This window comes from Camelus dromedarius, chromosome 1 (assembly GCF_036321535.1).
Source record: "Camelus dromedarius isolate mCamDro1 chromosome 1, mCamDro1.pat, whole genome shotgun sequence".
In the NCBI taxonomy this organism is placed as follows: Eukaryota; Metazoa; Chordata; class Mammalia; order Artiodactyla; family Camelidae; genus Camelus; species Camelus dromedarius.
In genome coordinates this window covers 94,409,398-94,421,766 of record NC_087436.1, presented here as the reverse complement: position 1 = coordinate 94,421,766, position 12,369 = coordinate 94,409,398, and positions in this window count along the sequence as shown.

Genomic DNA, 12,369 nt, shown 5'->3' with positions numbered 1-12,369 from the left:
ATTTTAGTTGAATTTTGTCTAATATCTTAAACTCCATGCACATCTCTCTTCAACTTATAGTGTGAAGTCTTACCTGCATTATTAATTATATTAACTTTCTTAAAATTGTTGTATCAAAATTAAGGATTGTTTACTGAGAAAGGACAGCAAACTAAAACTAAATGTTTTGAAATATGAAAAAAACTACTGATATAAAAAACATGGGTAAATCTTAGTGATATAATATGATTATCTGTTTATAAATTTCAAAAGCAAAGTTTAGGTTGTTGGTTATCCCTGGAGGGGAGCTCAGGGAACACAGTGGGACAAGATGGGAGAATGAATACATAGGTAGATATATTCTTGTTAAAGCTTTATTCTTGGGTGGAGTGGTGGCTTCACATAAGTTTATTATATGATAAATGAATGAATGAACAAATGAGAGCAACCCATGGAGCAATGAGGGATGTGTTTATAACCTAAGGATTATAATTAATCCAATTCAGGGCACCTGAGGTCCAAAAGGAAAAAAAGACAAACACAAGAAATTTCAAAAACTATATACATTATAATTTAATATTTTTCGAAATTACATCCCCCCAAATCAAAGAAATTCTGCCCCCATGATAATTTTTTTCTAATGGTGATAGTAAAATGAGAAATTATTTGGAGTTATATTTAATACAAAGGCCACTTTGCAGCCCTTCCTCAAGTTGCTAGTATTTGGATGATGAATGATTATAAAACTGAAAGAATTTTCAGGGTAATTAAACTTTCAACAATCACATTAAAGTGTATTTTTATTATGAAGCTTGGGATATCAGCCTCCTATTGTTTTACATGATTAAAATAAATAAGAAAGTAAACTTATGACAAATACTTCATGACAGTAAAGGCAGAAGAGATTCCTTTATAGAAATGTATTAGAGAGGATAATCACTGCCTCCCTTCCTGCAAACTCTTTTAAGAGAGTTGTTCCTACCCCAGCCCTGTATATTCACTCTCTCTCACACAGAGTTGAGAGCTGCCTAAGCCTGCAGTGACACCTGAACCAAGAAAATGCAGTCCACAGGCTGAGCTGAGCCAAACAAAGTATCACAAGAGGCTGTGAACTAATACTTAGCAAAAGAACTTTTAGTTGAATTACATTAGTGTAAATCAGTAAAGATCTTTAGCTCTCTACCTATGAGTATGCAAAAGAAACCTGAGCTGCCCTAATTTTTGTCCTGATAGTTCAGTTTTTCTTAGACTCCACATAAGCATGGTTTCTTTAAGTAAAATCCCTTTTACTTGAGCTAATTTGAGTAGATTTCTGAATTTTGACCACCAAATATGACCTGATTTAAAATTAACAATTGAATTTCATGAAATCTTAACCATGATCCACAAACCCAGCTTGACTGGGTCAAATAGTGCCCCCCCCCAATTAATGTCCACTTGGAATCTCAAATTGCGACCTTATTTTGAAGTAGGGATTTTGCAGATGTAATTAGCTAAAACGAAGTCCTATTGGATTAGGGTGAGCCTTAAATCCAATGGCTGGTGTTTCAAGAAGAAGACATTCAGGGGAGAAGGCCAGGGGATGACAGAGGCAAAGATTGGAGTGAAGCAGCTGCAAGCCAAGAAATGCCAAAGATTACCAGCAGGCACCAGAGGTAAGGAAGGAGCCAAGAGAGGATTCTTCCCTTGAATCTTCAGAGGAAGTATCACCCTGCTTGATTTCAGACTTCTGGTCTCCAGAAGTATAAGAGAATGAATTTCTCCTGTTTGAAGCTGCTGTGTTCATGATACTTTGTTACAACAACTCTACAAAACTAATACACCAATCATATGTAAAATTTGTCTTAAAGTGGGTTAGTTAGTAGCTGAAGAAAGCAAAGGCATTTTATCTTCTGAGAGACAAATTTCGTGACTCTTATTTTTGGATCTAATTTTTTGTTTTTGAAAGAGACCTGTAGAACATTTATAAAGCCACATGTGACAGCCTACCTGATTTCTACATTTTTCTCAATTGCATTAAGTTTGTGAGCCTCAGTTTATCTCTAGAATCTGCATTTTCATTTTTCCATTTTCTCATGTTCTTAAAAAATAAGAACAGTATTCAAGCAAATACTTAAATAATTGTACGACTAAGATGGAGAATCTGCAGAAATGGAACTGTTGGTTGGCAGACGGCTTCACCAAGCTTTGGCTCAAAGTAGTCATTTGTCAGCTGATACGGAAAAGTTCAAAATTGGAATTTTAAAAGCAGTGTAGGAATGAGAATATATAATGTACTAATGAGACTGTACAAAAGTGAATGGACTAGGGCGAGAGTATAGCTCAGTGGTAGAGCATGTCCTTAGCATGCACAAGGTCCTGGGTACCTCCACTAAAAAAATAAGTAAATAAATAAATTAACCTACTTACCACCCCCCCCCCAAAAGTGAATGGACTAAAGTCAATGTCTGCTTGTTTAATAATCAAATAATTCTTTAATGTTCATTTTATTAACTAAAAATTTTTATAAATGCAGTATTTTCTATAACCTATAACCATCAAATGTCATCACAATAATAAATGTGGCAGATTGTAAGAATATGTAGCTGAACTTCATGTTTCTAGTTTAACTGGACATGTAACTACATCAGAACTGGTAGCCAGCACCATTTGACTTGTTCAAGGAATGTGCCAAGAATTTATGCAACTTTTGCCTTCTGAATTTTTCCAAGTAATTCCAGAAACTGAGTAGTTCTTGAAATGTGGGCTGCCTAGATAAATGCTGTTTTGGAAAAACTCTTCAGAGTTCAGTTATGCGTAGACTTGTCCAGAGACGGAAGAAAATTAAATGGTGAGTCTGCAGGAAATTTAACAAGAGCTGTTTCACCTTCTAATTGTAACAAATTTATCATGATTTTCGGGAGATAGGAAGTTTTTTATTAACTGAATTTTTTGACAAATTGAAACGTAACCAGAAAACTCCTTTTCTTTCCATTCAATTAAAAATTACTGGAATACACTAGTTTTCTTTTCATTCTTTAGGAAGCGCAGGATAGTGAACATAGTGGGGAATCTTTGGTTTTTGAACATATCCTAGTGCCTCAGGATTGTCAATCTGAAAGCCACTTTAAATTGGCAAAATCAGAGATTGAGCCAAACACGTACTGAGACTAGAACTTTCTATGGACATTTGTTCTATCTCTGTGTGTACTGAGGTTTTTTGTTTGTTTTGTTTTGTTTTTAATACAATAGGGGATGCCAGTTTGGAAACCCTGTCAAATTGGGTTTTGATAAGTTGATCTACTTAGCACTTACTCTCTGCAAGTTCTATACTAAATGTTGAGGATTCAGAGGTGGACAAGATAGACCCTGACTTCGATAGGCCATTTGAAGTTTTCTTGTGTTATTACTATGTTTTCATACATTTGTACTATATTAATTTACCAGTTTGGAAAGCAGAAGTCTGGATGGAAGACAGGATGAAATTGGGGAGGTGGTGAGGACTGAGGAATTTTCTTAGGTGTAAGCAAGGAGAAGATATTAATCATTGCTATCTCTTGTTTATGGATTTTGGGTTATAGTTTTCTCTTTCTTCATTCTTCCATGTACTTGCCAAAGTTTCTGAAAGTTTGTTCTGGGAAAAATGGTTTCAAAATGTTTAAAACTGGAAAATAAATTTATTTTTTAAACATGACAGATAAAGTCCACACCTAATGAGATAAAGTACCTGAAGTGCTTAGTACAGTGCCTGGCACAAGGTATGTGCTTAATAAATGTTTGCTACTATTGTTAGTATTATTATTGCTATAAATTAGTTCTCTTTGGTTGCAAGGAACAAAGGAAACTAACTGAAGCTAGCTTAAGCAAGAACTTGACAGACAGACATAGATAGACAGACAGGGTGGTAACCATTGGTATAGATAGAGCAAAATTGCAGCTAGGTCTCAAGAAAGAAATGGATGTAAGAGCTGAAAAGCTATCAGGATGCTGTCTACTTCCCTCTGAACATCTGCTTCTTTCTCTGCTCTTTGAAGAGGCTCCTTTCTTTGCTTTTCACTTCACATGGCATGCAGAAGAGAACCACCCCTCATCTGCTAAGCTTACAACTCCTTCACCTTAGATCAGCCCAGACTAAACTAGAATTTCTTAGTTCAAAATCCAAATGTTAAGGACACAAATTTGATTTTCTTCTCTTTTCCCCATAGGACTTATCATCTAGTATGCTAAATAACTTATTACTTATTATGTTTGTTATTTATGATTTGTCTCTCCAGGTGCCCATGATTGGTCTAATCAGCTGGGGCCAGGTGGGCAGGGTCATGTCTAAAACACACCTCTAGATGCACCGCCACTAATGAATTGGGAGACTAACAGCAGTTTTCAGAGAAAGGAAGGATCATTGGGTCACAGACCAGGAATGATCTCCAAAAGATCTCCACCAAAGGTTTATCTTGTTGAAGTGGTACCAAAGCAGTATTCTTTATATTTACACATGCACAAAGTTTCCAATGTGCCCACCAACTTGTTAAAAAAAAAAAACAACCTCTCCATTAGCATCAGTTAATTACTGAAATATTATTTTCAGAGTTTTGACTTCTTTAATCTTAAAATCAAATACATTATTCACATTTTAATAAATAATATTTAATATATATTAATAAGTTCAAATTTTATGACACAACATCTATCTATCTTCTTTATATAATAAAACAGAAAACTATTATCTTCAAGAAACTCCATTTCTGTACCCTGATCTGCATCCCTGATACTCTCACTGTTAGTGTGGCAGGACAGACATTTTCTTCCTCCCTGTATGCTGTTCCCTTCTTGGGGCATAGCACATACCATGGGGAACAGAAGGAGCTTTTGGCAATGTTACTGAATGCAGGGGAAGAGATAGAGACTCTTTCAGAATATTAACACATGAATGAGTTCCATGTTTGCAATGTGAAAAGTCTGATTATATATATTCCACTGATAGGATTTGACACACTCCAGGTCTCATCTAAAGTGAAACAGAGCTGAATGGCTCACAGCCTATGCCAGCGGTAGAGAAGAAAACGTAAGATCCTGGGGAAAAGGTGCAGGTGTCATGGGGGGAGAAGAAAAGGAAGGGGATGGCCAAAGGGAAGGATGTTTTTTTCTTTCTTGGAAGAGAGTGAGCTAGCCAGATAGGGTGGCTCAGTGGACTTGGGTGAAAGAACCGCTGCCTGGGGCTGAGGTTAGCTGATATGGAAAGAGTAAAGAAGCCCTTTCCAAACTCTTACTCCGTTGTGACTCTGAGGAGCTCTGACACTAACTTGAAGCAGGGCACTATTGTGCACGTTCTGCTAGATTACAAGCCATGCGAGGGCTGGGATCTTTGTATTGTCCATGATGTATCACAAGTGCCTAGAACAGTGCCTGGTACCTGTAGGCTCTCAATGAATATTTGTTCAACTGAATCAAAAAATTCTGTGTCTGTACCTGACTGACTAACAATATCGTTGTTTAATATTGGACTGTACCACTCCTGCCTTCCCTATTCAAGACATGGTCCTGGTGTTTCATTAGAAATGAACCAGTACATTTGTCAAGTGACGTACATAAGGAGTGGAGGAGGAGAAGGGGATACTTTATGGGACACAACAACGTATTAGACTTTTACTGCTCTTATCCCTGATGCCATTCCAGCTATAGGACGAATTAAACAATGGAGTAGAATTAGATTTTTCCAATATTATTTAAAGAATTTTAAATATAGAATCTACTACTCTCTTTTTCCCTTTTCCTAGTATTTTTCCAATCATGACAACTCTGAAATGGATTGGCTTGACATAAGACCCAGGAGAAATGGGAGAGTGTTACCCACTGACTTAAAAGATGTTTTGTTTTTTTTTTTAAAATGGTTTTTTTATATAAAGATATCACTGCTTTAAAATGCATAGCATTAGAAAAATACATATAAATAGTTTCTTATTATATTTGAACATGAAACTGCATAGGCAGAATCTAGGGTATTTTATTATCCAGTCAACTGAACTATTTTAAGATTTGAGGATATCACTCTGATTTTGGAAATTTTAAGAAGTTCTGGAGTGGAGTTTCTGAAGGTTTCCCAACAAAATTTCCTTCGCCCAATGACTTTCAAGGTTATTTTAATGAAATAGATATTTTAGTATTTATTTATAATGCTCCCCTCAGCTGATTCCCACAAAGGGGTGAGACATGGTGCACAAGAAGGCTTGGCTGGATGATAATCCCCTCTTCTTGTAGGCACAAAGTCTTTGTTATTGAGTCAAATACATCAGTCCAGGCTTTCTTCTTAGGATAAATTTTCTCACCAGGAGCTCCTTCTGCTTTCTCACAAATAAGATTCTTTTAGCTCTTCCCACCATTTTACTAGGTATCTCCAGACATATATGGAATGGATAAAGCTTGGACTGAGGCTGGGAGACCACTATTATCATCATTTTACCTTTGTGTAGTTCTTTATAGTTTAAAAAGTACTTTTCTCCCCAGTATCTTGTTTAATGCTATCAACAACCTAGTGAGGTAGGCAGAGATGGATTTACTATGAAGCTAATGAAAGTTTAAGTTTCAGCATCCCTTGGGAAGGACCTTAGCGGAGTCAAACCATCATAAGATTTTGTAAAATTTGCCAAGTTTTTATCCACAGTAGATTTAAACTACTGTCTCTGTCTACTCTGACAACCCTACCTTCGTATTGGAGGTATTGGAGTGTCCTTAGGCATTTTGGGGATTCAGCTGAGGGGAAGTTGAATTTGGTACATTTAATTTGGATTTAGTGAAATTTATTTATGTAGTTTGCAATCACTTTTACATATAGTTAAGTCCTTGCCAGTTGTTCCAGTATAGGAATGGCTTCCAGGAACTCTCCCTCTGCAAACTGTTAATGAATGTCAACAGTGCAGAGTATTTAAGGTTTGTCACTGCACAAGAGATTTGCAGATGCCTTGTAATCTTGCACCTCATACATGAAAGAAACTTAATAGGGGACTTCCCAAATTTGACAACGATCCTAAAAATTTATATGACATTACCAAAACAAGTTGCGGAGCCAAAATAAACTTTTAGAAACTAGACATAGAAAAAAAAAATGAAAACTAGGTTAAAGAAAAACTACTTTTCATTCTCTATACAGAAAATAATATAACAAAACCATTGTCATATGAAAAGGTGATCAAAGATCACCAAATTTTTGGAAAATGAGAATACAGAAATATGGAAAGATATATTCATTTAGCTATTTCATCCACAAATATTTATCATTTGGCTACTATATTTTCAAGAATGCTACTAGGGGCTGGGACTGGAACAGTGAATAGACATAAATAATCCCTGACATTGAGATATTCATGGAGGAGCAGGACACTATCAAGCAATCATATCAATAATTATTTATTTATAATTAGAATAATTGTGATAAAAGAGAAGTGCAAGATGCTCTGAGAGCTAACCTAAGTCTGCATTTTAGGGAAGGTTTCCTTGGAAAAAAGAACATGTAAACCAGAGGAGTATCTAGATTAAAGGGGGAATGAAGAATATTTTACTCAGGGGAAAGAGTAGGAAAAAGGGCTCTGAGGTGGGAAGGTACTTGCTGATTTAAAAAACAAAAAAACAAAAGAATGACAGTGTAGCTAGTTTGTCATAAGCAATGGAAAAGTAGTGAAAGAGTCTAGCAGACTAGTTTGCCTGTTCTAAAACTTCATATAAGTGATACTTAGAGTATATACCTATATATACTCTGTGTGTTTGTATAAGATTTCTTTAACTGAGCATACTGTTTTTGAATTTCACCTGTGCTGTTGCATCTATCTGTGGGTGTTTGTTGCTGAACATTATTCCATTGTAAGGATATACCACAATTTATTTAGCCATTCATCTGCTGATGGACATTGCAGTTGTTTCCAGGTTTTGGCCATTATGAATAGAGCTGCTATGAACATTCTTATATAAAAGACATGAGATTTTTAGTCTACTGTTCTTCCCGTATCACTGCAGTGAAGAAGCAAGAATATGCTCTGTGTTGCACGGAAGTATTAATAGAAGAGCAAAGAGCAGTTCAACATCTACCTGATCCTTTTGTTGACCTCATGAAGGTACTTGAGTCCTAGCCTCTGCAGATAAGAAGAGCTGGGTCAGGTAATGCGACACGGACACAGCAGCAGCCTGGCCTGAGTTCCACATCACCAACATCTGATACATGAAACATGCTTTGAGACGTAGGAAAAGATTCTTGCTGATGCCTGAAGGTGGGGAGCCAATCTTGTCTACACCCTCCAGTCTAAACAGGAATCCATAACTACCTAAGGGATGCTTTATCCCAGGCCAAATGGTCTTAATCCTACTTCGCCTTGTCCTTTTCCTAATTCTCCCAAAGGACTGACCCCCATAGCAGTGATCTGTAACTCTAGCTTACTGTATAACCCCATGGTGCTTTTATTGTATTTGCATATTCAGCAGAAGCAATCCCAGCTTTAAAGTAAAAAACAAACAAACAAACAAACAAACAAGCAAACAAAAAAAATCCTGGGCTGAGGCGTGCTATGGAAAGTCAGCTGCTACTCCTGTATGCATCTTTATCTGATTACTCTAATTTTAGTCACTGTATCTATGACTTAATTCACTTATTTATTTTAATTGAAGTATAGTTGATTTATAATATATTAGTTGCAGGTATACAGCATAGTGATTCAGTATTTTTATAGATTATACTCCATTTAAAGTTATTACAAGATAATAGCTATAACTTCCTGTGTTATACAATATATCCTTGTTGCTTTTCAATTTTATACATAGTAATTTTTTTTCTCTTAATCCCGTATATCTATCTTGCCTCTTCCTCCTTCCCTCTCTCCACTGGTAACCACTAATTTGTTTTCTGTATCTGTGAGTCTGTTTTGCTATGTACATTTGTTCATTTTATTTTTTAGATTCCCCATGTAAGTAACATCAGACAGTATTTTCTTTCTCTGTCTGACTTCTCTCACTAAGCATAACATTCTCTAGGTCCATCCATGTTGCTACAAATGGTAATATTTCATTCTTTTTTACGGCTAATATTCAATTGTATATATAAATCACATCTTCTTCATTCATTTGACTGTTGATAGATACTTAGGTTGCTTCCATATCTTGACTATTGTAAATAATGTTGCTATGAACATTGGGGTGCATGTATCTTTTCGAATTGGTGTTTTTATTTTCTCCATATATATACCTAGGTGTGGAATAGCTGGATCATATGCTAGTTCTATTTTTAGTTTTTTGAGGAACCTCCATACTGTTTTCCATAATGGCTATACCAATTTACATTCCCACCAACAGTGTATAAGGGTTTTTTTTTTCTCCACATCCTCACCAACATTTATTATTTGTGGACTTTTGATGATAGCCATTCTGACAGGTATGAGGTGATATCTCATTGTAGTTTTCATTTGCATTTCTCCAATAATTCACAATATTGAGCATCTTCTCATGTGCCTGTAGGCATCTGTATGTCTTCTGTGGGAACATGTCTATTCAGGTCTTCTGCCCATTTTAAAAATTGTGTTGTTAATTTTTTTGATTTTGAATTGTATGAGCTGTTTACATATTTCGGATTTAACCCTTTGTCAGTTATATCATTTGTAAGTATTTTCTCTCATTTAATAGGCTGTCTTTTCGTATTGTTGATGGTTTCCTTTGTTGTGCAAAAGCTTTTAATTAGGTCCCATTTGTTTATTTTCGCTTTTATTTCTTTTGCTTTAGGAGAGAGAGCCAAGAAAATATTGCTGCAATTTATGTCAAAGAGTGTTCTGCCCATATTCTCAATTAGGAGTTTTATGGTTTTAGGTTTCACATTTAGGTTTTTGATCCATTTTGAGTTTATTTTTGTATATGGTGGGAGGAAATGTTCTAATATCATTCTTTAACATATAGCTGTCCAGTTTTCCCAGGACCACTTAATAAAGAGATTGTCTTTTCTCTATTGTATGTACTTGCCTCCTTTGTTGTCTATTAACTGACTCTGTATCCGTGACTTTAAATTGAAGAACAACACAGTACAAATATGACAGTATGAAGAATGTAAGTCTTTGGTAAATTTTTATTTCTGTAAGTAAAAATGACAGTATTTTGAACTACTTTTTTTCCCTCTGAGAAGAGACTTACCTTTCTTGCAGGAATTTTCTTTCCAGACAGGATTCCTGTGGCCTTTAAATATCTCACATTCTTTCTGTTTCTGCTGTATTTCTTCTTTATTTTATACTTTTTTTTCCCTTAGTTCAAAGTCAACACTCCACCCCAGCCTCCTAGATAATTCATTCTTTTCACACATTTAACTAGTGCTTGCTGTCCCATCATTTTCTCTATTCTCTATATTTCTCTCAAATGGATCTTTCTGTGCTACTGGCAGGATTTTTCCTTTCAGTCTTTCCTTCGTAGCCTCTAACTACAACACCTGTGTATGTACAATAAATAATGAGAGATTCTCTGGTAAAACTTCCTTGTAAAACATCTAGAAGTGCTGGATAAATTATAACAAACATTTTTTTTTAAATGAAGAGCTGAACCAGGAAGAAAGTAGGTGTAAGAGACTGTTTAATGGCCACAAATCCCTCCCATCCCAATATGCATATCCCTTTGCAGTGCAACTTTGCTGCTGTTTGTCTCAAGAGATGGTCTATTCCTTCACCCTTTAAACCTGGGCTGCTCTTCTTTTCTGACACCTACTGGTGTGCTGCAATACAATTCAATGCTAATGCTAATTATCTGGCATTATTGTCAGAATCCGCAGATTAAAGGTCATGATCTCCATCATGACTGCTCGGCTTCAGATGCCAGCCACAAGTGGAGTCCTCAGCCACCTGCACTTTTGACCAACTAGCTACATATATGGAGGGTTCCTGTGACTCAGATTCAGTAAGTCATTAGTATGACTCATAAAATTTAGGAAAGCGCTATATTTACAATAACAGTTCATTATAAAGGATACAAATCAGGACCAAGAGATACATAGGACAAAGTCTGGGAAGGTTTTGAATGCAGGGCTTCCATGCCCTCTCCCTGTAGAATCAGGGCGTATCACCGTCTTGGCACACCAATGTATTCACCAATCGGGAAGCTCAACAGAAGAAAGGATAATCTTTTCCACAATGGTACTGGAACAGTTGGATATCCATAACAAAAAATAAAGCTTCATCTTTACTTCCTATCATATTTTTAAAGATTAACTTGAAATGGATCATAGACCTAAACCTAGTTTTCTCCAAAAGAAAATTTGGGCTGGAAAAAAAGTTTCTTACATAGGTCACAAAAAGAATAATGCATAGAAGAAAAAAATTGTAAAACTGAACTTTGTAAAAATTAAAAATGATTGCTTTTTGAGAAATACTGTAAAGAAAATGAAAGACAAGCCACACTGAGAGAATATATTTGCAAAACATATACCCGATAAAGAACTTGTATCTAGAGTAGATTTTTAAAAAAAAAACTTCTTACAAATCAATAAAAAGAAGACAAAAAGTATCTAATAAAAAAAAGATAGGCAAAAGGTTTGACCTGACAATTCATAAAAGAAGATAGTATGAGTGACAAATAAACACATGAAAATAGGCTTAACATCATTAGCCATTAGGGACAAAATAAATTAAAATCGCAATGAAATACCATTACACTAGAATGGCTAAAACTAAAGATTGATCGTTCCAAATGTTAGTAAGAAGGTAGATCAACTGAACTCTCATATATTGCTGGTGGAAGTACAAAATACTCATTTCAGAAAAGCTTGGCAGTTTCCAAATAGCCACTTTGGAAAGTTTGGCAGTTTCTTATAAAGGTAAATATATATATACCAAACAACCCAGGAATCCCACCTCTATATTTACCAAGAAAAATGGTAACAAATGTCTATTTGAAGACATATATAGATGTTCACAGTAGCTTTATTTATAATAGTCAGAAACTGTAAAGAGCCTAAATGTCCATCAACTGTTTAATAATTAAACTAATTGTGGTATATCACTGAATTGAATAAATTACAGGTACATTTATAAACAGAGAAAACTATCAAAAGGATTAAGTTCAATGAAAGGATCAGAAACGAAGATTATGTAATGTATAAATCCTTTTATATGAAATTCTAGAAGCAAAAGAATAGTGACATAAAGCAAAACTGTGGTTGCTTGGCGTCAGGGGTGAGGGAAGAACATTGATTGCAAGGAGGCACAAAGGAACTTTTTGAGGTGATGGAAATATTCTGTATCTTACTTATGGTGGTTGTTACATGACTTCTTACATTTATCAAAACTCATTGAATGATACACTTTAAGTTAGTGAATTTTATTGTATGTAAATTATACCTCAATAAAATTGATGAAAGAAAGTGGTCGGCTGTTCGTATGCTCCTGGCAAACACAAAAACTTCTC